General features: G+C 41.8%; 1 protein-coding gene across 7 annotated transcripts in view; it reads right to left on the minus strand.

The window, feature by feature from the left end:
• The window catches only part of PRLR (prolactin receptor), a 255,714-nt gene that overhangs the window by 40,222 nt on the left and 188,103 nt on the right, over window positions 1–27,389 (minus strand). For 2 of the 7 annotated variants that reach the window (XM_061616177.1, XM_061616216.1), the window contains 2 exons: window positions 10,606–10,686; window positions 7,797–7,857 (listed from right to left, as the gene is read on the minus strand). The exons of 2 other annotated variants lie outside the window; for them this stretch is intronic. The gene's annotated coding sequence lies outside the window, so the exon portion shown is untranslated. Of the gene's footprint in view, window positions 1–2,343; window positions 2,385–7,796; window positions 7,858–10,605; window positions 10,687–27,389 lie in introns of those variants that run through there. 3 more of the 7 variants (XM_061616186.1, XM_061616197.1, XM_061616226.1) reach the window with 3 other exon arrangements.

A 27,389-nucleotide genomic window follows, 5' to 3' on the forward strand; every position in this document is an offset into this window, starting at 1 on the left:
CTTAGAGATTACTATAGTTAAGCAGTATAGAAATGGTCTAAATAAATAGATTAATTAAGAGGAGCAAGGAGGAGAAGAACTGTGCCATCTGCCACCTCCAGCTGCTCCTTGCCTTCCACTGTCTCCTTTCTTCCCTTAGCCCAACATAAATATTTCAACAGGCACAGATGACAGAAACCATGATTTGTGCTGTGCAAGTCTTTGTAAGCAATCCCTAGAAGCAGGGGTGCCGTGTTAAATTTCAGCGGGTGTGTAGGTGGCACTCAGATGCTTCATTTGCAGTAAAAACAGGTGGGCTTAGAGATTCCTGGGACACCTGTAGTTGGAAAATTGGACATTACTATTCCCCACAAATATCTGGGGGAGGGTTCAATGGCTGCATTAATAGAACAAGGGGTGCACACACTGGTGACAGTGAGCTAACACAGCCTTTTGCAACTTATCTGAGGGTTTTGCATGCAATTGTTTCAGCTGTGCACAACCTTTCCTTTTATGTTTAATTCAAGGGAAATAGTCCTGAGAGTCTAGAAAACTACTTTTCCATCCCTCCAGGGAAGCCTCCCTTCCCAATTGATTCCTTTTAATTTGAATCAGGCCAGCTTGAGAATACAGACAAGGCAATGCACTCATGAGATAAATAGTTTGTGAGATGGTACTTGGAATCATGCATCTATTAGGCTTCAGCCACGAATAACTTCCCTGTTCAAATACAGATCTTTTAAATAGCACTTTTCAGTATTATTTTTTTCTTTTATTTGAGCACTTAGCGTCTTGCACATCAATTTGCTAATTGACTCTTTGCTTTCAAATCTGCTGGAATGTCTCTGAACATTGTATTAGTCACTTTCCAAATCTCTTTACGTCCCATCTTTTGGCACCTATTTTCTTAAAATGGAAGATGAATGAGGACAAAGAGGCCATTCACAAAACTAATTGCTCCTGCAAAAAACTGCGTAGTTTTCCCCCTAGCCTTCCCCCACTTATCCCTCCTCCTCCTTCGTCTCTTCTGAAAACCCACCTCTTTAAGGGCCCAGCTGCATGTAACACTAAATGCAACCAGGGCTGCTGAGAGTGGGCATTAGGCCTGAGGTAAGATACATGATTGGGTGCCCCTCCTGCAATCTTCCTGCAAACCAAATGTTACTCCTTTCTTTAAACAAGTTTTTAAGTGACTTAGGTTTAACTTAGAGCAAGAAAGATTGAAAATAAATGAAAGAAATTTATCAGAATGGGATAGTTAATATGTTTATGATAAATAACACTGTTAACAAATCTAAGTGAATACAGACTTAACATTGCCGCATTACTACACTCTTTAATTACTAGTGTTAATACAATTCTGTGAACTGGGGCATACTACTAATAGTTCTGTTCTCGAAGTACATGTTGCGCTTTGCCATGAAACAATAAAAAAGAATAAAACACACCAGCATCTATGTGTCTGGATAAAATGTAAATGTACTGCCTTCAAGTCAATTCCAACTTATGGCAACCCTATGAATAGGGTTTTCATGAAGCTGAGAGGCAGTGACTGGCCCAAGGTCACCCAGTGAGCTTCATGGCTATGTGGGGATTCAAACCCTGGTCTCCCAGGTCGTAGTGCAACACCTTAACCACTACACCACACTGGCTCTCATATGTGTTTGGATAGGCTTGTCTAAACAAAACAAACGAACGAACGAACAAGCAGGCACTAAAAAAATACAGTGAAGGCACCTGCCTGATGTCAGTAAGCAGGGAGTTCCAAAGAGTAGGTTCTGTCATACTAAAAGAGCGATTTCTTACAAGTGCAAAGCAAGTATTATGTGGCACGTGTAACAGTGCCAATTTATAGATTGAAGCTCTTGAGTGGGCACATATGGGGTAAGGTGGTCCCACAAATAAATTTGTCCCAAGCTGTTAAGGGCTTTACGTACCAATCACAACACCTTGAACTTGGCCCCGAAACAAATCAGCAAACCAGTGCAGATCCCTGAGCAGAGGTGTTATATGCTGACAGGGTCTCACTTCTGTCAGCAATCTGGCTGCAGCGTTGTGCACTAACTGCAGATTCTGGGTCAAGTACAAGGGAAGCCCCCCCTAGAGTGCATTTTAGTGATCCAGTCTTGAAGTTACCAATGCCTGAACTGCTGTGGTCAGACTTTCCTGGATCAGGAACGGCTGTAGTTGTCTTACCAGGCACAGATGATAAAAAGCACTTCTAGCCACTGAGACTACCCGGGCTTCCAGTGACAGAGATGGATCCAGAAGCACTCACAGACTTTGTACCTGCTCCTTCAGGGGAAGTGCAACCCCACTCATGGCAGGCAATTGATCAATTTCTTGGACATGGGAACCACTCACCCACAAGTGCCTCTGTCTTGCAAGGATTCAAGCTGAGCTTATTTTCCTTCATCCATCGCACCACTGCATCCAGGCACCAGTCCTGTGCCCGCACAGCCTCTCCTGCTTAAGATGTTATAGAGAAATAGAGCTGAATGTCATCAGCCTACTGATGACACCTTGCTCCAAAATTCTTAAAGACCACTCCCAGTGTCTTCATATAGATATTAAAGAGCATTAGGAATAAGACGGTACCCTGTGGCACCACACAGTACAACTGCCAGAGGACCAAAAGACAATCACCTAATACCACTTTCTGGATTCTGTCCTCTAGGTAGGACTGGAACCACCGTAACATTGGACTTGACCCGTAACATAAGGGCAGTTCGGCAATAGAACCGACTGCCTAGGGAGGTGGTGGGATCCCCTTCGCTGGATGTCTTCAAGCAGAGGCTGGACAGCTATCTGTGGGAGATGCTCTAGCTGTGGATTTCCTGCTGTGAGCAGGGGGTTGGACTCGATGGCCTACAAGGCCCCTTCCAACTCTATGATTCTATGATTCTATTGTGCCACCAATTCGCATTCCATAGAGCTGGTCCAGGAGGATACTGTGGCCAATTATACCTGAGAGATAGAGAGGCAGGAGCAAGGTCACACTCCCCTGTACCACACTCGGTAAATGTTATCCAAGAAGATTTGGAGGTGCTGAGATTTAGCAACAGACATTATAGCCACTCTCTGGTCGGCTGTGATACCAAATTTTACTTTGTAATGTATTGTTACTGTTTTCATGGTCTAGGCCCCCAGAAGCCTGAACAAGGTGTAACTCAGCAACATCTGGAGATCCACAGGCTTCCCATTCCTGTTTTAGGCCAACTGAACAGTGTTGTCAATGGAAATCTGTGTAAGAGTTCTCCAGACTAGAGGTGGAAAAAAGCTGTCCTTCTAGGTTCTCTCAGTTTCTTATTTTTCCAATATTAAATTCAGTTCTCCACATTTCTGAAGCAATTTGCCATTTTTTTGGAAAAAAATCCTCATACAAATTCTCTAGCGTATAGTGCAAATTTCTCCTAACAAACATATTTTCGTAGGCAGTAGAAATTTTTGTAGGTTATTTTCACTCATGTGTATGTACATTTTCATTCATGTGTATGCACACTTTCCTTTAACATATGCATTTTTGTAAATACTGTTTGACTGGCGAACTGCATTGCAAAATTCGAGTAAGAGTGAATTTCAAAGGATGGCTGTGTTTCAGATCTCATATTGTTTCGGGAAGTGTGAATTTGAAATGCAAACTGAATCATATTTCTTGCCCATCACTACTCTGTTGCACCTCTGTGCTTCCTTCCATTCATACAGCTCATCTTCCTCCTTCACCAATATCCAGCTCAGTCAGAACATTTGTAAATGGATGCGAAACATTCGTGGAACAGATTCAACAGGGGGAGCTATCCCCTTTCAAAAACCAAGGAATGAATTTCACCTTGTATGGGCCTAGCCTGTTGTTACAGAAGCTGTTATTATGCAACAGAAAGCTATCATCTGGGTATACTGTGCCCATTAAAGAGCTCACTGCTCTTCTCTAAAATGACATCCCACGGTGGTGGTAATTTCTTGTTTTTCGGCAAAATTGCTTTCAATGTCTTTTTGTTGCTCAATGTTCCATTTGATGTTGCATCTGAAATTGGTATTGTTTTCTTTAAACTTTTTCAGCCTGTAATTGTTGTTTGCAAAGTGATTTGTGCAGTTCTAAAGAGCTGCTGGATTCAGTGTTGCTGTGCTAAAAATCTGTGTGCAAGATCAGCTAGGAATGCTCCCTGCACAAGTGGTACTGAAATAAATGGAAGTTCTGCCATCGCACAGCAGGTTGCACTCTTGCTCAAGGCCCATTCCTGTCAAAAGGGCTTACACAGAAGACATTCACTCAAGGGGTGAGAATTGGCCAACCCACCGCAGGCCACTTTGATAGGTGGATGGGGGTCAATAAGCTGTCAGTGACCTGATGTCAGGTCACAGGAAGCTCAAGCTGGGGCAGCCTTGGCTCTCGCTTTGCAGCTGGAACTTGAACTCACAGGAACATAGGTAGCTGCCTTTTGTACTGAGTCACACCACTGGTCCATCCAGCTCAGTGTTGTCCACACTGACTGGCAGTGGTTCTCTAGAGTTTCAGACAGGGGGACAAGTCCAGCCCTACTGGGAGATTATGGGGATTGAACCTGGAGACTTTTGCATGCAAAGCAGATGCCCTGCTACTGAGCTGGAGCTCTTCTGGGTCCAGCTGGAGATCCAAAGGAATAAGGAGCGCACTCTAAATGAGCTCTGCATTCTTACTTTGAAGGCAAAATTGGGGGCCTTTGGAATGTGGTGCCATTTTCAGTTGCCATACAGGGTGACAGGAAAAGATGCCAAATTCAAAAAGCATCATATTTTGCCTGCAAAGGAAAAATCAGGAGAGTACTTAAGAGTGGGTTTCCCATTTTTCTTCCTCTACAGCCTCAGCCTGAACATTTCATATGACATCAGACCTAGCAAAGGAGGGCATGGTTCTCTTAAAACAGTTTGGTGGGCCATCTTCCAAGACCTGGCAGGCCTGGGCTCCTTCAGGAGGAAGGGTGGGATATAAATTCAACAACAACAACAATAAGAAGACGAAGATGAAGAGACCCACAGGCTGTAGGTTCCCCAACAGCGCTCTACAAGGACTGATGTCATAACCACAACAGAGACTCAGGGTAGAAACACACTCACTGTTCTGCCGGTTCCAGTGCACTTCTAACTCTCTCTTTGGTAAACGGGAGCACACAATGCTAGTCAAACCCACCACTTTTTATTGTAAAACCTGATGGGAGCAGCTTGAGTGCATTTTTTAAAAATTCAGCTGCAAAGTGATTTTGCAACTCTTTGCGAACTGCAGATCAACCCACTTCCCCCTCCAGGTGTGGCTAATGGAAATGCTTTGATCTGGCTACTAGGATGTTTGTGGCTTCGAACAGGTTTAGCAGTCATTCTCTCTGATCAGGAAGCCTTGGTAATTTGGGCTCCAAATGACAATTCTCATTATTATTATTTTTTTTGGGGGGGGGGAGCCATAACGGTTAAAGTAGTATAAAAAAGAAAGAAAGAAAAGGGAACATAATATGTAAAAGCCTGACATTGAGAAAGTAGAGGACAACCGTTTATTTACCCGAAGCAATAAGTTCAGGTTGTGGCAATGCATACTTAAGACATAGCCACACATGAAACTTAAAGGAGCTTTTGCTTTAGTCTTTTTGCAATGTGAAACCTACAGTGCTTATTTAAATTACAAATGCCTCTCTCCTATTTTCCATATTGACAACGATAACATAAATAGCATGTGAGAAGCTTAAAGGGCAAATTAAGCCTCATACATGAAAGCACTCTTGGAAGTGAAATATACAACCAGCAGTTTCAAATGATGCCCCTGTTACTGGGCTACACGCCATTTCATTTCATCTCATCATCCTATGTAATGGTGCAGGGAATGTTCAAAAGTATTTCTTGGATTATAGGCTACATCTTCTTTGGACAGAAAACTGTCTTGAACTCAGCTGATGGTGGGCAGGCATCTTGTTTGGCAACCAACATGCTACCCTCCAGATACTGATGGACTTCAGCTTTCATCAGCCCTCGCCAGCATTTGCCTGTGGCAAGGGTAGGAAGCCAACAGCCACTGGGCCAATCATGCACCTTCAGGGTCCAATTAGGCCTGTGAGGCCATTTTCTCTAAACCCCACCCACCAGCTGACATCACTTGACACCAACTGAAGGGCAGGAGGACAGGGTTTAATCCTGCCCTGGCTGCGCAATCCTGTTCCCAGCAGAATAAGACTGTGCAGCCAAACCAGCAAAATTTAATCCTCACTCACTAGCTGAGCACGGATTAAAGCCCTATCCAAAAGAGAGCCTTCTGAAGTAGCTCTCATGCAGAAGCTGCTTCAAAGAGGCTTTTGCAAAACCTTTAAGACAACTCCTAAACTCCTGTTTGCTCAAATGGGGGTGCGGGGGCTATCTTAAAGCCTTTTCCCAGTCACACTGTGCTACCCAAGTCTCTGTGATTGGGGAGTTAAAATGGGAGGAGAGACTTGCAAAAGCATTTCCCCCACATTTCCCTTTCAGTTCTCTGTGATTGGGGACTTAAAGGGGGAGGGGCAGGGCCTTGGGGAATGCTTTTGCAAGTTCTTCCCCCGCGCTCCCCAATTGCACAAGGGATTCTCACAAGTGGGTGCCCTGCCCATCATGTGACATGATAATGATGCCATGTGATTGACAGGTTACACCCACCTGTCAATATTGGCCTGTAAGGCAGATAAGGATCTGGCCAGTGGATCCAGAACGTTTCCTCATCCGTGGTCTATGGTCAGGAAAAGGGATGGAAAATCTGTCACTTTTGGTTCTCAGTTTCTCATTTTTTCCAATCTTAAATTCAGTTCACATTTCTACAGCAATCTGAACTTTTTAAAAAAATTCCCAGGAAAATTCTCCAGCATTTTAGTGCAAATTTCCCCTAATAAACATATTTTTGTAGGCAGTTTTGACTAATGTACACATTTTTGCACACTTCTCTTAATATAATGCATTTTTGTAAACATTTTGCAAAATTCAGATAAGTGTGACTTTCAAAGGATGGCTGTGTTTCATTTTTCATATTGTTTTGTAAAGTGAGAATTTGATAGATTTGACTTTTAATGTGAACTGAATTTAATTTCTCCCCCACCCTCAGTCAAGGATGACGGGAGTTGTAGTGCAAGAACATCTGGAGGGCACCACGTTGACCCTCCTTGTTGTAAAGTATTGTTAGCCTTCAGGTCAGCCAAAGTGACACGCTGGAATTGGGTGTGTGTGAAGCCACTGTTGACTAAAACTTTGCAAAAGCTTGTTCAGTTTCTACTGGGGAGATTTAGTTCCTTACAAAAAAAATAAAAAACCCTGTAAATACTTCACATAAAAGGCAGTGCCATACCTAGACTTCATTTCTTAGAATCAAGCCCCAATGGAGATTTGTTGATTACAGACTCACAACATGGCAGCTCATCCTATGTGTAATATCATCAGATGATCCCTGCATCAGTGGTGGGTGTCATGTGAAAGGGCCCTGTAAATCTGTCACTGAAAGCAAATCATTCAAAGGTCAGTGGAGACTGCTGGCTCCGACATCAGTGGGGCAGTGAATCTGCTCCTGGTTTTATCTGGAACTTTCAAGAAGCTGTCCAAGGTACTACAGCCACCAGTCTCCACTGTCTAGAGTGATCTCTACATGTGTCTTTAAAGCTCTGTGCTACAGAAGTCAATGGTGCCACATTTCTTGTTAATTCTGCATTTTGTACGTACACAAAAGCCCTCCTTGTACAAAGATCTCACCCTGCAAATGTGTGACCTAGGCAATATTCTGTAATTATGCAAGGGGTGTCCTTCACGTTACACTGATATACATATGAAAGCAACCTACTTACAGGATTAATGTGCTTGATCATGGCTGTGTTCTTCAAGGAGGCCTGCCAAATCAGATGACTACTTAGAAAAGAGGAGGAAAATCTGTTTCAATATATATGTTTAAGACATAGAACTTCGTTTTCCTTTCAAAAGTAGATCAGGGAATAAATAAAATTCCACTGGCTTACATAAAGCTTCATTGACTGGTGCAGTGTAAAATGACTTGGATATTACAGGAAAAGGAAACATCCTAAAGCTGCAATCCTACATTCATTTACTGGAAGCAAGTCCCACTAACTTCTTTGGGGTTTACTTATGAGTAGAAAGATATAGGATTGCACTGTATTCTCCCTCCTTTTTAATGAGAAAGAAAAGAAAATCCGAGATAGAAGAAATTGTGAGTTCCTGTGTATTTTATTCTAGCTCCATGAATCTGTGAAAGGCACTGACATTATATATTTACAATTAATATACTTCTAAGTATTTCCTATTGACTTCAGTTAGACTTTTCTAGTACAAACTATATGAGAATTTTGCTTAAAGGACTCAGCCATTTCATAATAGTCACACTGATTGCAAATGGTGAAGATCTGTAAAGCCTTTGTACATTAGAAATGATATAATTAGGTAGATAGAAAGATACAGGACACTTCTTGATTATCTGTTCATTGAGCATTTAACCTGGTTTATTTGCAGGGAAATTAGCAACTTTGGCTGTTTAATGAGCATTCACTCTGATTTGTTTGCAGAGAGGTTACACAACGTTGCATCAAAGCAAGTGTTATCCCACTTTCCCCATTCCAAAAAGTCCCATCTTTTGGGTAAGCGGGTTTGTTGCATAGAATCTCTAAGTCAGGTTTCACTGCGCAACTTGGGTTTGCCAGCATGAATCCTACCCACAAACAGTGTCAGTCTAGAAATGTCCACAAAGATAGTCTATTATAACATATTGATAATATAGCAATAGAAATATAGATAACTGTGTCTGTTATCTATATAGCCTGCGTCTGTGTTAGAATTGCTTGTTAATATGTTTTTTAATAATGTTTTTAACCCTTTTTAAAAGATGTTTTTAAAGCTTTTTAAAAAATGTTTTTAACGTTGTTTTGTTTTAATGTATTTTAAGGTCTGTTTTTATGATGTTTTAAAGTGTTTTTAGTGCTTCAGTTTGCCGCCCTAGGCTCCTGCTGGGAGGAAGGGAGGGATATAAATAAAATAATAAATAAATAAACAAACAAATAAATAACAGCATTGGTTCATGGATGCAACTGGGAATTCATGTGGACAAGGCTAATTGTTCCACTGACTGGATGATGGTCAAAAGGGGAGTCTGTTGCTCTTTTATTACAGGTCCCACTTATATATATATTTGCCAGTTTTGGATTTTGATCCTTAATCATGCTTAGGTTCTGATGCAGTGCACCCTCCTGTCCTCTAGAGGGCATGTGTACACCAGAAGCATCAGAGTTTGACCGACGGATTGGGAAACCTTCAGAGCTGCTTCTCCCTCCAAGAGAACCCCTGCTGCCATGTGCAAACCTATAGCTACTATGAAACGAGCAAGATGTTCATGGGCTGGGTTTGACCCCCCCCCCAAATTCACTCTCTGGTAGTAACAACTTGTTTGACTCACGTCCTGCTTGCAGGCTTCCCATGGGCTACTGGTTGGCCACTGTGAGACCAGAATCCTGGACTAGATGGGCCATTGGCCTGATCCCACAGGCTCGTATGCTTTTATGACCCTTCCCCCCATTTGTATTCTACAGCAGTGCCAACTTGCCATAGCAAGAACTGCTCCTTGACCCCTTTACTCTTTTGGCCCTTGCAACAAGCACCATACTACTCAATAATAGTAGCTATCTGCAGTCTGGGGATCACAGAAGAAATGCCCCCCTTCCACTTCAAGCAATAGCCCTTTGCTTTTAGCTCCTTTTCCATGAATAAGTAAGTTCCCAGCACAAGGTTCAGTGGCTAGAGGAAAGGGAAAGAGTACAGTGGAGAACAGCTGCCCCTTGTGATCCTTCAGTCATTAAATTTAGAACACTCTTAACACCCCAATAAATTTGTACAACCATTCTGGACACTCTAGACAGACCATACAAGGTGAGGGTTGGGGAGCTCAAATAATAAGTTACCAGATCTCAGTGTGTTCAGTTCCTCTGCAGTAAACTTATTGGGAATGATAAGAAATCCAGCCTGTTGCCTGAGAAGTAACACATTGCGAAACCAGAATAAAGGTAGTTGGCAGAAGCACCCTGTGTGCACGTCTCTATCACATGTAGCTGGTTTCCTTGTGTATAGTAGATGCAATAAAAATGGAGTATGATAAGCTTTGTTTATGTTATAGGATGTCAGAGGCTAGAGCAATCCAGCCTGATGTAGCCTAAACTCAAAAATTATCTGGTATGGAGTTCAGAAAAAACAACATAGTTTCTCAAGCTTTAAACTCTTCCTCCTGTTTCAATTCACATGGCACTTTTAAAATCTGCAGTATGTTTACAATATATGTTCACTCTCACAGGAATGCCATGTACAAAATAATTATTCTACAAATAATTATTTTACATTGGAGAACTGAGGCTATGAGACTTGTATGTCAGGGGTGATAACAATAAATCAATGACAGGGTGAGAAGTGAACCAAGTCCTCACAAATGGATCACACTGGACCTTCCATCCTGCAAGATTTCCGCAGAATTGTACCAATTTTGGCCCAGAAATAATGGAAACTTACAAAAAGAACAGGCTTGGGAAAAGATGCATATCCATAACTATTCCAGAGTGTACTACAAAAGACTTGGTGTCACGTTGAGTGCTAAGGCTTGTTTACCTCTAACATTTAGTTCACAGTTTTTACTCTTACTCCATTCTGTAGCAAGAGGAGAGAAAGCTCCCATGGTACACTTCAGCTCTGAAACAGATGACAAGAATAATCCCATGAATAATCCCATAATCCAGAGTATGTCAACAACAAGCATGCACAAAGATACAGATCTGCTAGACTCCTGGTGACAGATGGAAAATCTGGGAAAACTGATTGCCCTGGCTCTGAATCAAGAGTAGTTTTCTCTAGAAGAATTTGGAGCAGCATGATTTGAGACAAGAAGGATTCCATGTGCACATGGCCCTTTTTACTCTCCACAGCACTTTGTTCCTCCTTTCCATGTTCTCAATTGCTTATTGATATCCGATGAATCCCAGAAAGTTAATTTAGCAAAGATCATGGTATGTTTTCACAGAAAATACACCAGCCTTGGAGGCAGTGTCCTTATTTTCTTTCCAGCCAACCCTCGTCTTCTTCCCTGGCTAGTCAAAGGCAGCAACAGTAGCTACACCATGGAGTCTCCCCACCACCCACCATAGCATTGGTCTGTGACATGATTCTGCCCACTTAGTTGGGTAAGGAAAGGCTGTAGTTCAGTGCTAGAGCATTTGCCTTGCATGCCAAAGGTTCCCAGGTCCAATCCGTGGCAACTCCAGGTAAGGTTGGGGAAACCTTTGTCTGAAACCCTTGCAGAGTTACTGCCAGTCAGTGTGGACAATACTGAGCTAGTTGGACTAATAGTCTGACTCAGTATAAGGTATTCTGATGTTTAAGGATGTAAGAATGTTTTCTCTTGGTCAGCTTTTCATTGACTTTTCCACGTTGCTTTCCTCCACCCCAGCTCACCATCTGGTGCAGTAGGCTGTTGCTTACTAAAGTTTATGGTTTGTTGTACAATAAAATCTTATAAAAAGTTAATCTCGAGGTGCCGTCAGACACATCTCTTTCTCCTCTCTGTTACTGCATTATTTTGCAATAAAGGACAGAATCAACCTAACATAACAACAGTGGCACAGTCTCAGTGGTGACACAACGTTTACAACCTAATAATATTATCACATCATTTGCACTTTCTGTTCTGCTGGGGATGCATTGGCATAATTCAGCTGCGTGACGCTGACCTGCAGCAAACAGTTCCATAGATGGTCAGCTATCCCTGCCAGCTACCTACAAAGTCATTTTTATACCATGGCTGCCTGCCATGCCCAGCCTCATAAACCCTGGATTAGGTCAGGGGGGCTGAGAAAGGATTGGAAGGAGAAGAGAGAAAAGAGGCTGTGAAAGAGACCAGAAGCCTTATGCAAGTGCAAACACGCCCAGACGTTAGCAACAGCCACCAGGCACAGCTCATTAGAGACCAAGCATATTCCTTTTCGCTCAACATTCTCTCTCTCAGGTGAATCTCTGTATGAAAACTTCTATTTATTTTGCTATTTAAAACAACAATTAAATTAAATCCAAGTAGGCATCTGGCCTGTAATTCTTCAACAATGAGGGAGCTGTTCCTTAAAAGTCCTGAACTAAACACAGCCAGATCATTTCAAGGAGAGGTGAGTTTTTTTTAAAAAGCTGAATTGAGCAAAAAACTGGCTGGGGAAGGCCTTGCAGGGGACAATTAGTGAGTGTCAGATGAATAAAGAGCTCCTACTATTTGCACACTGATCGTCTTCTGTAAGTGCCATTCCCCCTGCAGGTTCCCCATGATCACAGCAAATATGGGATCAGGATACTGCAATTAATGAGATAACATCTCATTTGTTAAGTGTTGTTAAATAAATACATAAATAAACTTGGTCCTCTCTTCATTTTCTACAGAGGTGTAGGAAGAGGCTACAATCCAGTTCAAGGTGTGCTCTGTTGCATATGACTAATGGTCCCAGATAGGAATACACATTCCAATCTGCATCAGAGACATCTGTTAGATTCAGTGAGGTCTGGGAGTGCATTACAATGCCCATGTGAGTATTTCTCTTGCTGGAGCAGAGAGAGTTTGATCCAAATGTTAGCAGCCTTAGAAAGATTGCCATGATGAACCTACGAAGAAGAGCCTTGCGGATCAGACCAAAGACCTATATAGTCCAGCATTCTGCCCTCACAATGGTCCATCAGAAACTTATGGAACACCAAACGCCAGTCACAAATGCAATGGCAATCTCCTGTTTGTGATCCCCAGCAAATGGAATTCAGGCCCCATCTGTGCTACAAAGCAGTAGCAAGCCACTTTAAACAGGTACAACTTCCCCATTGAATCCTGGGACTTTAGTTTGTTAAGGGTGCCGAGAGTTGTTAGGAACCCCCCTATTTCCCGTCATGGAGCAACATTTCCCAGAATAATTATACAGCCATGAGAGTGGTTGTATACTATAGGCAGCATGGATTTTTCACGTTCCGGGACGTTAAATTGAAAATCCCCTCCATGCCATTCTGCTGTTTCCCATAAACTCATTTTTAAAAATCTTACAAAACCTATAGTTCTGATCTCAGAAACGCTTGCTTAATGACCCTTTAAGTTTTCATGGCAATACACAAAACACTCAGAGAGAAACAAGAGTTCAAAGTGTAAAGCAAGAGAGAAAAATCCAGTCATCTGCAGGACTTTTTTCTGTCAATGGTCTCATAATTTATTGAAATTAATTAAAAATCTGCCGTGCTCACACAGCCAGTCATGGCTTCCCCCAAAGAATCCTGGGAAATGTAGTTCGTGAAGGGTGCTGAGAGTTGTTAGGAGACTCCTATTCCCCTGACAGAACTCCAGCGGCCAGAGTGGTTTAACAGTCAGCCTCTCTTCTGGGGACTGTAGTTCTGTGAGGGGAATAGGGACTCTCCTAGCAACTCTCAGCACCCTTCACAAATGACACTTCCAAGGATTCTTTGGGAGAAGCCATGACTGTTGAAAGTGGAATAAATGTCTGGTGTAGATGTGGCCAGGGACAGCTTTAATTTAAATTTGGGTGGGAGACTACACGTAGAATAAAAAGTTAAGGGAAGCCCTGAAAAATAATGATACCGTACACAATGTTTTCCTTTTGGAAAGGAAAAGGGGCTTTCCCTCTGCCAGTGCCCACCCTTCAAATCTCCTCCCCTCCCTCCCCTCCTCCTCCCCGTCCCCATCCTACACCCTCTCTGATCCCCCCCAGGTCAGTTTCAGCTATCCTAAGCACAATTGCACCGGAGTAAATCCCACTGAACTCAATAAGCATGCAAATCAAACCTATCCTACCCTCATCCTTGCTATTCCCTCCCTCCTGTCCCTCCCCCTTCTTCCTTCCCCCTCCCCCACCCCTCCCCTTCCAATCCCCTCTCCTCCTTCCCCTTTCCTCTCCCCCTCCTTCCCCTTTCCCCTCCTCCTCCCTTCCGTCTCCCTCCCACCCCCTTCTCCTCCTCCCCCATGGTCAGTTTCACCTATCCTAAGCATGATTGCATGGGAGTAAGTCCTACTGCTCAATAAGCATGCAAATGATCAAACCTGCCCTCCTCCTCCCCTCCCCTCCTGCCTACTCCCATCCCTCCTTCTCCTCCTCCCTGCCCTTCCACCTCGTCTCCCTCCTCCCCCCTTCCATGGTCAGTTTCACCTATCCTGATCCTCCCCTAGCATTATTGCAGGGGAGTAAATCCAGTTGAACTCAGTAAGTGATGATCAATCCATTCTCTGCAAACTTGCACAGGATCCCATATCTTACCTCCTGGATTAAAAAGCAGAGAAATTCATGAATAGGCAAAAAAACACCTTATGGTTTAAGAATGTACTTATAGCCAACCAGAGCTTGGAAAAGTTACTTTTTTGAACTACAACTCCCACCAGCCCAATCCAGTGGCCATGCTGGCTGGGGCTGATGGGAGTTGTAGTTCAAAAAAATGAACTTTTCCAACCTCCAACCATGCGGCTTAAGAATGTACCTACAGCCAACAGATATTTCTATCATACCTTAAAAAGCAGGGAAATTGGACAGCTATAGTGAAAGCACCGAGCAGGAGACCTGACCTCCTCTCTGAGATATTGTATTGCCCTACAAATTTGTAAAACTGCAAACACAATTTGGGTAGGTCTTTCACAGTCCAATCCACTTCTTGTGTAGCTTGGAAGAATTTGGTAACATGTGCCTCTGAGCATATGGTGAGTGGGAGCAACACCTGCAATCAGGACTGCATCTCCAAAGATGGAGAATTTACACTTCTTTATGTTTGTTGGTGTTCTTCTTACTTTGCTTCTTTCCTGTATTACTACTATTTCTACAGAGAATCTAACAGAGAAAATTATATTTCTCTCATTATTTATCCTAGAAATCTGTGTCAAATTTATTTTTATTAATTTCAAAACCTTTTTATTGGTCATTGTCATATGATGGTGAAGACAGACTTTTATGTTTCAGACTGGAGGTTATATTCTGTTTCTAATCTGGGTGCATTAATTGCTGAATCTGAAACTGCAGCTTTGACATGCATTTTTACAAATTTGTAGGGCAGTACAATATCTCAGAGAGGAGGTCAGGTCTCTTGCTCCCCTGGTGCATTCACTATAGCTGTCCAATTTCCCTGCTTTTTAAAGTTTGATAGAAATATCTGTTGGCCATAGGTACATTTTAAACCACAATGTCTTTTTTGCTTATTAGTGAATGTAACAATCAATCCCACTTCCTAGGAAACTCTGGAATTGTAGCTCTGTGAGGGGAATTCTTTGGGGGGAATGCATGACTGATTCATAGAATCACAGAGTTGGAAGGGGCCTATAAGGCCACCAATCCCAACCCCCTGCTCAATGCACGAATCCAAATTAAAGCATTCCCGACAGTATCGAAGGTTATATGCTGTGAAGCCTTGTCTACACTATACAATTAAAGCAGTATCATATCACTTCAATCCAACACTAGAGGCATTCAAGAGGCAGTTGGATTAAAGTGATTAAAGTGATATGATACTGCTTTAGATGTAGTGTAGATGAGGCCTCAGGGCCTACAACCTTTGATACTGGAGATAATATAGCCATCATGACACTGAAGGTTATATAGCCATTGTCACTCGTAGCACTGATAGCTATATCAGCTATGCTATGAATTTGTTTAATCACCTTTAAAAACCATCAAAACTGGTGGTTATTATCACATGTGGTGGTAGCAAACTCCATAGTTTGTCTGTGTACTGTACTTCCTCTTATTCTTTCTACTGAGTCCAAAGGAGAAAATTAATAATAGCAGAATACAGAAATCCAAGTATTCAAGTTTGCTTTTTAAACAGATTCAGTGGTTTGCCTTGCCACCTTTTCAATAAGCTTGAGAAACAACTCATGTTGCACTACTTTTCTTGAAGGACGAAGTGTTCTTGACTCGCTTCATTTACTCCTCAAGACTTATTGCCCTTTGAACTCAAACCTCAACCCAGTGAACACACTAAATGAACTTTAGTTGAGACAATGTTTATCAGAGCTTTATAAACTTTGCCATAGCGACTAGGGAGGCCAGGGTTTAAAGAACGTGGAAAATATTGTTAGTGGGAAAGGCTCTCCTCTCGAGTTATGGGTTCAAGTAAAATTCAGTGATGTAGTCAAAGGCGACAGTAAACAAGACATTTACACTGAAGCAGTTTAATTGAGCAACCTAACACTAAAAATCTGAATCAACACAGGTGCCTACACCAGAAGCACTTCATCTGGGAGTTACACGTGATGCTCAGTCACATGCACGTTGCCCCTAACATTGTTTAAATATATGAAATACAGCTGTAGAGGCAGCATTCTAAGGTAGAAGGCCAGTTTGGGGGAAAACAGTCAGGGGAGGGGAGTATTTATTAGAATAAAAGCTGCTACAGGTGAGAAGATGCTCCTTAGCTTGGACAAGTCTTCTGCTTCAGAGTGCTGCCTCCTGTGTTTAGTTTGTTGTATTTTATGGAAATGTACAAATTTATGTACAAATTCTGGATGTATTTTGTTCTTGAAAACATATATTTGAATAAAACAATAAATATTAAAAGGCAGGGACAAACTATTTCTTATTTTTCTGAGCTTAAATCCGGTTGTTTACATTTCCACGTTAGTTGGTCTTTTAAAAAAAGTCCTCATGAAAATTCTCCAGCAGTTTAGTGCAAATTTCTGCTAATATACACATTTTGCAAGCAGTTTTCTCTAATGTAATGCTTTTAAAATGCATACTTCCCCCCCCATTTTTGTACACATTGCTTTGTTAGAGAACTGTGTTGCAAAATTTGGAGAAGTGTGAATTTCAAAGGGTGACTGTGTTTTGGGGCACAATTTGTTTCAGGAAGTGTGAATTAAGTAGGTTCACTTATGTGAACTGAACCAAATTTCTTCCCCTTCTCTACACTTGACTGAGCACCATGGGGAGGATTCAGCCATGCTGAATCATGAGGCACTCCTTGACTAAACCACTTGTGCCAACAAAATGTTTTAGACCAACTCTGCATATCAGGCAATGCCTACTTAGCATTGTTTCTTGCAGTAATAATAATAATAATAATAATAATAATAATAATAATAATAATAATAATAATAATAATAATAATAAACTTTATTTCTACCCTGCCCTTTTTCCAACAGGACTCAGAGCGGCTTACAACTAAAAACAACACCATTAAAACATACAGAAATATACAATTAAAATAGAATTAAACTATGAGAAAAATTAAAAAACATAAAACATACGTTAAAAACAGCGGACAATTTAAAATAATAAAATCATATACTGTAGTCACCAATCCTATGACATGGTAATCTTGGTCGTTCTCTATCCCAAATGCCCGTTGAAATAAAACAGTCTTTACTTGTCGCCGGAAAGACGGCAAGGAGGGAGCTAATCGCACCTCACTCGGAAGGGAGTTCCATAGCCTAGGGGTGGCCACCGAAAAGGCCCTATCTCGTGTCTGCGTCATATGTATTTGTGAAGGTGTGGGGAGCACAAGAAGGGCCTCACCTGAAGATCTCAAATCCCGGACAGGTTCATGTAGGGAGATACGATCTGTCAAATAGCCTGGACCTGAGCCGTATAGGGCTTTGTAGGTCAAAATCAGCACTTTGAATTGTGACCGGAAACAAATTGGCAGCCAGTGGAGCTGTTGTAATAGGGGAGTTGTATGGTCCCTGTAACCCGCCCCGGTTAGCACTCTGGCTGCAGCTCTTTGTACCAATTTAAGTAATTTATGCAGAGGTATTACAGCAACAGTCACTGAAACAAAAAAGTTTCATTTTCTTATCTGAGCCCCACAGACTAACAGGAGTAACCTGGGCACAGATCCAGACAGGTGCTAGAACACATGGCCATAAAAGGCAAACCTTGCTAAACCATGAAACTTAAAACTGGGGAGGATGCAGCCAGGCAAGGAGATTAGAGATGTGGATTCAGTTTTTACAATAAAAATTACTTTTATAACGAGTGAAAAGTTCAGCTGCTTGTGTAAGCCCCGATTTAAAGAGCCTGTATCCTGCTCTTAGTGACAGATATTCTTCCCCGGTTCTCTGGCTTCTTTATCATTTAGCGGAATAATAACTGTTTTGACATCCACCTGAAGTTTTTATTTCAGACTGGGAGAGAACGCTCCTGTAGATTAAACACAATGGCTGCATTTGGCTGAGATAATAAACTATGGCTTATGAATGGGAACAGGCTACAGCCAGCCTCAAGCTTGCACCATCCCAACCTCCCTTATCCAGGAGAGTCTGACCACAGCTGTTCAGGCATTGTGGTAGCAAAATGGTGACTGGAAGATTTCCTGGTTTTTGATAATAACCACAGTTTAGCATTATGTACAAACCCTAAACAGTGGTTAATCTTAAGTAGGGTTTGTTTGAACAAGTATAGTTGAGATCAAACACAATCTATCCAGGTTCAGATGTAACTACAACCTGCAGTTAAAACAGCAGGTTGTTTTAGAAGTAAAAATTGATTGCCTCCTTGCACCTTAGGTAAACATTGCTGACATATAATGAGATAACTAAATATAAGCATGTTACTAGCCCCAAATCCTGCAAAAACACAGCAGACAGACAATGTGTCATGGGGTATGAAAAAATGTACTGAAGACTGGATTAAAAGGACAAAATTCCATGGGGAGAGATTTAGGGGGACAGAGCAGACAGGCAATCTGTCATGTGGTATGAAGTGGGAAAGTGTGCCCAATCCTGGATTAAAGTGACTGCCAAGGCACTGACTTAGAAAAAGATTTCATCAATATATCCTAAGAGGATGCATCTTGTATTTAAGAGAAATACAATTTTTTCAAAAGCAGTTGTGTGCTAGCAGGAAAGCAGCAAATAATTTCCAGTCTGCATCTCTGCACTGCACCCAAGATGGAGTTCAAGGTTCTGGTTTTGGTATACCAAGCCCTACTCAGCTTGGGACCAAGATACCCAAAAGATTGTCTTACCCCTTATATACCCAGCAGATCACTGCGCTTTTCAGGTGAAGGCCTCCTGCAGATACAATCTTATCAGGAGTTCCATTCCGCACAACATAGGAAGCGGACCTTTAGTCTTGTGGCATCTACCCTTTAGAATTCCCTTCCCTTAAATATTAGACAGGCACCATCTGTGTTCTTTTTTCAGTGTCTACTAAAGACCTTCCTCTTGCAACAAGCCTTTTAAGTAGAGACCTTATCCCAGTCTGCGTCCGTTTTGGAATTACTTTTTTAGATGTTTTTAAAAAAATTTTTAAAAATGTTTTTAAAGAAGTTTTGTTTTAATATATTTTAAAGTCTTTTGTTTTTAAGATGTTTTAGAGTATTTTTAGTGTTTTTGTTTGCCGCCCTGGGCTCCTTCTAAGGGCGGGATATAAATCTAATTAATTAGTTAATTAAATAAATAAATAAAAGCACTGGCCTCAATCTGGCTATAGCCGTGACCTGAAAAAATGTCAAATCAGGTCTCAGATGAAGAATGTATATGGAAAGTAGCCTCTTGTGGAAGAAGATGTTCCTTCAAATAACCTCACCCCAAGCTATTCAGGTCAATATAGGTAATAGCCAGCACCTCAAATTACTCCTCAAAATGATCCAGAAGCCAGTATACCCAAAATAACACCAGAGTAATATGCTCCACAAAGCTGGTCAACATCCAAGCTGCCACATTTTGAACTGGTTGAAGTTTCTGAACATTTTTAAGGGGCAGTCCCATGTAGAGCATGTTAGAGTAATTAACCAGGATGTGACTGAGGCCCAATCCACCTATTCCAGGGAAGAGTGCCACCAAAGCTGTACAAAGGCCCCCCCTAGCCACAGTAGCAATCTGACTATCTAGGAGCAATGGTGGATCAAGAAGTACATCTTGACTGACCCAAGGTCAGTCAGTGAGCAGAGATTTGAATCAAAACAAACCTTTATTTAAACAGTGGAAAACTAAGTATGTAATGGCTTGTATTCTCAACAACCTCTTGTCTGCAAACACAGAGATGTTGATTTTTCTGATAGCACTGGACCTAAGTATTCAGCTAAGATTTTTCATTACTGTGGGGTGGGTGGACAAAGCACTTCTCAAAGATCACTGGGTGGGAGGAATCAAAGAACTTTGGGGTGGGATGGGGTTGGCATAAAGATCAAGTGTCCAAGGCTTCCTCATAAAACAAAAAAAAGCTTTGCTATAATTTCAAGCTGTGGCTTGGCTGCCCTCAATGAATGCAGCAGGTTTTCTTAATCATTAGAGACTAAATGGATAGAAAAGACACTAAAATCTTTGGTAGATGGTGGTTTCCCACTGGCCCCTTCTTCAAATATTTTAAACTAGGAGCTATGCCAATCCTGCCTACCATCACCAAAGCTGCCCTCTTCCCCCCAGGGAACACCAAAGCTCCCCCTTTCCCCTCATGGGTTGCCAAAGCCCCCTTTCCATCAATGGGTTACCAAAGCCCCCCTTCCTCCTACAGGTTGCCAAATCTCCCCCCTTCCTCACATAGGTCTCCAAAGCCCCCTTCCCTCCACAGGCCACCAAAGCCCTCCTCCTTCCCCCATAGACTGCCAAAGCCCCCCCCTTTCCCCCAGGAGTCATCAGAGCTCCCCCTCCTGCACAGGTCACCAAAGCCCTCCCCTGTTTCCACAGGTCTCCAAAATCCTCCCCTCCCACAGGTTGCTAAAGACTTCCCACTTCTCCCAATGGGTTGCTAAAACCCTCCCCCCACAAGGGTTGCCAAAGCTCTCTCATCGCCCCACAAGTTGCCAGATCTCCCCCTTCCCCGCACAGGGCTTGCTGGAGTTCCCTCTGTCCTTTCACAGGTCACTGAAGCTCCCTCCCCCTTTTGTAAGTGTGACACTTACAAAAATATATACATAGGAAGAAAGCTGGACCTTCAGGTCACTCCCTTGCTAGATATGTTCATCCTTGGGGATTCTGAAATAAATCAAACGTCATACTCTGGAGTTCAATCGCGGTCTCTTCTTCTGAATATTGAATTTATGAAACAGGAGTAGCTATTATGTATCCCTCTTTTACTACACAAATAGGGTGAGATCCAACATTAGTCATACTGAGAGTAGATAAGTTACTTGAGCCCACTAATTTCAGTCGGTCTCTTCAAGTATGACTGATGTTGGAGATCACACCTAGTCATTAAAATGGGGATATGCTTTTCCACTAATTAATCTCTATGAATATTTTTTACTTAAAGGACCAGTAAGTAAATACTGATCATTCAGTAACTTCAGAGGCAGATTTTCTACTGAACATTCAGCTCCTATGGGCTCTGAGTTGGAATACTATGGGTGAAAAAATTACATGTGAAAATTTGAATCACATGTAATTCAAGACTAAACAAAAAAAACAGGAGGCTGGGACTGCAAGAAAAACACAGAGGCTGGATAGAAAAGATCTAGAGTTTTGCCTTGCTCTCTGTAGCTAAATATAACTTGATTTCTTGGGACTCTACCAGATCATTGGCCAATCTGGGAACAGCAGGAGCTGCATGGACAAAGCTCTCCTATCTATCAACCTCTCCCTGGCCTGATTTTATTTAAAAAAATAATGCAGAACAGCCTAATTCTGAACCTTTCTGTGCTGAGGCAGCAACTCACAGGATTGCATACTTTAGTCTCCACATCAATACAGAAGGGTGTCTTGGGCAGTGGCCTCAAATGCTGCTGTACAGCAAAGATATGTGCTTTGTCACTGATAATGGGTATTTGTACCCATGCAGTCCACTAGAGGCCTCTGCATAGGCATATTCTGACATTAACAATGTGGGAACAATTGCTATTTGGGTTATTCCCACACTGTTTGGTTATGTATGAAGTCTACAGTCAAACCACTCTCTGGCTCCTTCCCAAGCTAGCATTGCTTCAATATCCAGGAAGCATGATGTGCTGGCACAGAAAGGAGCCATAGCAAGGCTTCCTCCCATGTGCCTTCTGATGACACTAAATGGTGTCGTGAAAAGCCACCCTGCAGCAATTCTCATGCCACTAAAGGTTTGAAGTGGTGGTATGGGGGAGGAGTAGCAAATGTTCCAGCTCTGGATGAAGAGTTGGCAGTCCCAGCTTCATCAATTGGCTGCATTTTCAAGCACATATGAAAGACAAAAGATATTAAACAATAACCTTTCCTCCTTGAGTCAATTTTTGTCTTCTTCTTCGCCATTATTATTGTTTTTTACAAGCAGTGTCCTGAAAAATTCAACTGCAGATCCTATCTTGTGCTGCCTTTAATCGTACACAAAGAAAAAGTTATTACGAGATGGAAACAGCTCACAATAACATAACTACAGGCAAACTTTGTACTTGGCCTAGCTCGTGATTAAATAATCTTTATTCCTGTTTAGGTCAGAATGGCTAAAATCTGATTTTGGATCTGATGCAACTCCCTGGAGAAGCATAAACATTACTTGATTTGATGTTAAGGGCCTGTCTATAAGGAAATTACTGATCAAATCATTCTCGTTCTCCAGTGCTAGAAGGTTTCAATGTGCAGGCCTCAGGGTCCAGACTGCTACTGTAAATGCCCTCTCCCCCCAAAACCAAGTCAGACTCAAGTGTGTATATGTGTGGGCTTTTGGAAGATCTGTGGACAGGAGGGAGGCTGGCAACACCTTTGCTACTCCAGCACCTCATGCATCTCCTACATCATTTGCCGCCCAGAGGCTGTGTGAGACATTAGCAGAACACCAGAGGAAACCCTGGCCTGAGAGTGTCCATTTCCCCAGTTCAGGCAGGTTGGAGCTCAAAGCTTGCTCAGACTGGGAGCTTATATACGAAGTGAAGGCTCTACCCCTTCTTGGCTCTCAGCCAAGGCAATGTCTGGGCAGTGCTTCCTCTTCCTGTCCTTCTGAGTAACCTGCTAACCCCTAACTCTACATCATTAGTGAACATGTTAAAAAGCATTAATCCCAATGCTGGTCTTTGAGGGAGTCTACTTTCTACACGCCTCCATTAGAAGAACTTGCTCTCTGCTTTCTGTTTCTTAGCCACTTCCTGGTTCATAAGAGGACCTCTCCTCTTATTCCATGACTGCTAAGCTTACTCAGGAGTCTTTGATGAGCTACTTTATCAAACCATATTTGAAAGTCTAAGTACACAGTGTTAATTGGATCGCTTCTATTCTACATGCTTGTTGACACTCTCAAAGAACTCTAAAAGATTAGCAAGACAGGACTTACCCTTGCAAATGCCATGCTGGTTCTGCACCAGAAAGATTTCTAAATGCTTGGTAATTTTATTTTTAACAATGCTTTCCACCAGTTTTTCCAGAATTGACATTATGCTAGTGGGTTCCTACCTGGATCTCTTTTTAAAAATTTGTGTTACATTGGCCACTTTTCAGCTCTCAGTTACAGAGGGTGACCTTAGGGATAAGTTACATATTTTTGTTAGAAGATCAGCAATTTCACTTTTGAGTTCCTTAAGAACTTTTGGGTGCATGCCATCCAGACCTGTTAATTTGCTAATAAGGCCTAAAACCATCTCTTGTCAGTTGTCACCACTACTTGTCTTAGTTCCTCAGATTCCCTTCCTGTGAAAGTTTGTTCAGGAGCTGCGATTGCCCTACATCTTCTGCTGTGAAGACAGATGCAGAGAATTGCTTTATACAGCTCTTGTACAGGATGGCTTACCAAACCATAGTTCATGGCTTAGCACTATATGCAAACATGGCCACTGTCTGAAACAGGCCTCAGCTTTTGCTGTAATTATGTTATTCAAGCATGTATTAATTATTTATACACCACTTTTAAAAATATTTTTCCATAAGTGATATTGAAAACCATGCTGTTTATGGAGACAACAACTCCTCTGGATTTTTATTTCATCTGTAATAATATTTGATTTTTCATGTGTCTGTACATGAAAGCAGAATTGCGTATTAGTAGGCAAAAGCATGCACTGTGCTTATTCCAGGGAAAAACAGCTTCCGGGGGCGGGGATGACGACAGTGGGGAATAGAGTAGTGATGTGAGGAATGTGTGTACTTAACTCTTTCCCTGCCTCTTTCTTTTCTACTGCACTTGCTGATCCCCAAACCACTTTGATCCCATAGGATTCCACAAGTGTGTTTGAAAGGGTAAACATATATCTGAAACCAGCGGAAGGTGACAGAAATGATGGGAGTTACAGGGGGAAAGTGGCAAGTGTGGGGGAAGGAATAAAGAACCCCCTCCCCTTAAATAATAGACTGTCATCTTTTCGGTGCCTACTGAAGACTTTCCTCTTTCAACAAGCCTTTTAAGTAGAGACTTTATCCCAGTCTGTGTCTGTGCTGGAATTGCTTGTAAAGAGGTTTTTAAAGTTGGTTTTTTAAAAGATGTTTTGTTTTGTTGTTGTTATGTGCCTTCAAGGCGATTATGACTTATGGCGACCCTATGAATCAGTGACCTCCAAGAACATCTTGTTTTGTTTTAATATGTTTTAAAAGAAGTTTTGTTTGAAAGTGTTTGAAAGTCTTTTGCTTTTAAGATTTTTAAAGTGCTTTTAGTATTTTTGTTTTCTGTGCTGGGCTCCTTCTGGGAGGAAGGGCAGGATATGAATTTAATAAATAAATAAGTAAATAAGCATCCTCCTCTGTTTCTCCACTCCATACCACCCCTCCTGAAGCCCTAGGGTCCCTCCAGATGGGTGTTTTACTGCAGGTGTATTCTACAGCATGTTCTTGACCCAATACTAGTGCAGTAGTGGCAGATTTATCCTGCTTTAGTTAGTTCTGTGATGCTTCCCTAAAGCTACCACATTATTGATGTCCGGAGGAGGTATAGAGCAACAAACCTGGGATAAAACTAAACCAGAGCTTTTGTGGTATAAAAAGTTACGGGATTTCAGCAGGAAGTTATGGGATGTGCACTAGCTGGAAAAATAAAGCACCAAAACTTTTGCAGGCACATACAGTATTGAAAGTGGGATTGTGGGTGACCACCCCAACAGCATCATGAGCACAAATAATCACAAATGCACACACACGCAAAAGGGACATTTGGAGGAACTACCTAGAAGAAGAAGCCATTAGGGTTTGTTACATGTTCACATCTAAGGTGCATTTCCATCCTCAGATGCAAGTCCCACTGTCTGCGAAGGGACTTCCTCCCTTGTAAGAGGCTTAGAACTTCAGCCTTAGTCGAATTACTCTACAGCCTCAGCTGAATTCCAATTCTGTTGTTGACTCAGACATAACTTCATCAGAGATTTCTTGTAAATAACACAGCTGGTCTCTGGGGGCCTTCTTAAAAGACATGAGAACACAACTAGACTTGTTGATTAATGTACTTTGAAGATCTGAAATTCATATGGACATATGGTGCCTCCAGGGACCTTCCTGACCAGAGGATTTTTACCAAGAAAGAAACCAATCATGATATTCTTTTAGCAAACTGTGGACTGAAAAAAACCCCACCCTTCTGCAACTACCTCTGGGCTAGAGGAAAGGAAACAGCAGTGGTAGATTCCTCAAACAGAACTCAGATTGAGGGCAGATCCACACCATACAGTTAAAGCACATTCAATGCACATTTAAAGCACATGACTTCTTCCAAAGAATTCTGGGAATTGTATTTTCTCCCTTACAGAGCAATAATTCTCAGCACCCTTATCAAACTCAGCACTGCTTATGCTCAGAAGTTTTTCTCACAATCCACATGACATTGGTGCAAGCCTGTACTTTTTCTTCATTGAATTGGAATTTTCCTTTACTGTGGAAAATCCAGTACATAAAAACAACCCATTGTACATCTGCATTCACTGTTAGTGCAGAAGCTCCTTAACACATTTTTTTGGGTAGGTGGTTTCTCACATAACTGGTGATGTGGTATGGCTTAATTTCTAAATAACAGGTATGGGGGCAATCTGGTCTGAAAATCATACTTGGGCCTTCTTACATGGAAGTTCTCCTGTCCATAGATGTGCAGACAATAATTGGTTTTTTTAGAGAGGAGACAGTGGCACTCTGCACATGTGTAATGCTACAGTTTCCTAAATAAGTGCTGTACAAGACCTATTGTGATGAAAACAGCAAGGTTCAAAATTGCAGCCTTGCCACTGTTTATGGTATTAATGTTTGTATATAATCTGTTTTATTTGTTATATTCAAGTAATGAGCTGATTAGGGTTGACCTGGGATTTGGCTGGAGTGGGATGAGGAAGCCTTGGATCGCCCTGGGTTGGATTAGGTCCAACCCAGAGCAGTCCAGGGTTGTCAAAAGGGCGGAGGGCAGTCAGGTGGTGAGGACAGCAGGGTAGAAGGAGATGCCTTCCAACTGCACGGTTAAGCAGGGTTTAAACCCCTAATTAAGCACTATGCAAGTCCCCCATTTTGGTTCAGAGCCCAGATCCAGATCAGGTCAGTCCCAGATTATCCCAGGTCAGATCAGGGCTGCTCCAAAGCATTCGATTGGGCCCTGAATTAGATTGGGGGGCGACATGCACAGCCCTATTGTCTTTGTAATTTTTATGCAATGGACAACATAATGTAAACGAATAATAATATATGAAGAATTAATATATATTTATGGTATTGTGCCATTATTTGTAATTTAGATGTTATTCATCTATCCTGTTCTAAGATATTTTTCCATCTATAATATTTATTTTATTTATGATATTTATGTTGCTTGAGATGTTCAGTTTATGTACTATTTATGGTAAAACTTATGGAATCATAAATTATACCAAGTTATTTATATGGATAAATTTTATTGTTGTGAAGTTTATAAGTAATACAAATATTTATAGATTAATATATTCATGGTTGTGAAGTGGATTTTGTTTAGATGAATAGATGGAGCACCTTGGACAGCTCCTTGAAAGTTTGGATGAAAACCCAGAATGGATTCACTGACACTGGAGTCACCAGTCTCCACGGCCTCCAACAGCTCTCTGTACCCCAGCCTTGGCACTGTCTTCCACGTTTCCTTCTGAGTGACACTACATACATTGAATGACACTGAATACATTCAGATCTATATTGTGAAACCTCATTAATACAAAAGGATTAAAAACAATCAAACAGGTTTCCCAACAGGTGTCAGGTAGAAATAACTCATGTTTTTGTTACTGTTGATGGTAATTCCTTCCAGCAACAAGATTACAGTGCACACCTTGACAGGTCAGCTAGGGTGAAGCCACATTTCTGAAAACGTTCTGGGTTTTGCCTCAGGGTTGTTCACTTGTGGGAATGAGCATAGCTGACAGAAAGTGCTGCTAAATTTATAAATGGAATTAACTGGTAGGGAATGCCAGCAGGCTTTTCTTACACTCTCATGAAAGGGGGGCGGCTATTTTCATTTTTTTAAAAAATCCACTTCTATAATATCGATATTAGGAACAATAATTTTATTGAATTTCCTTTCATTTATTGATATTTCCTTTCAAAATATTTATATTTCTTTTCC

Source organism: Rhineura floridana, chromosome 1, assembly GCF_030035675.1.
Source record: "Rhineura floridana isolate rRhiFlo1 chromosome 1, rRhiFlo1.hap2, whole genome shotgun sequence".
Lineage (NCBI taxonomy): Eukaryota > Metazoa > Chordata > Lepidosauria > Squamata > Rhineuridae > Rhineura > Rhineura floridana.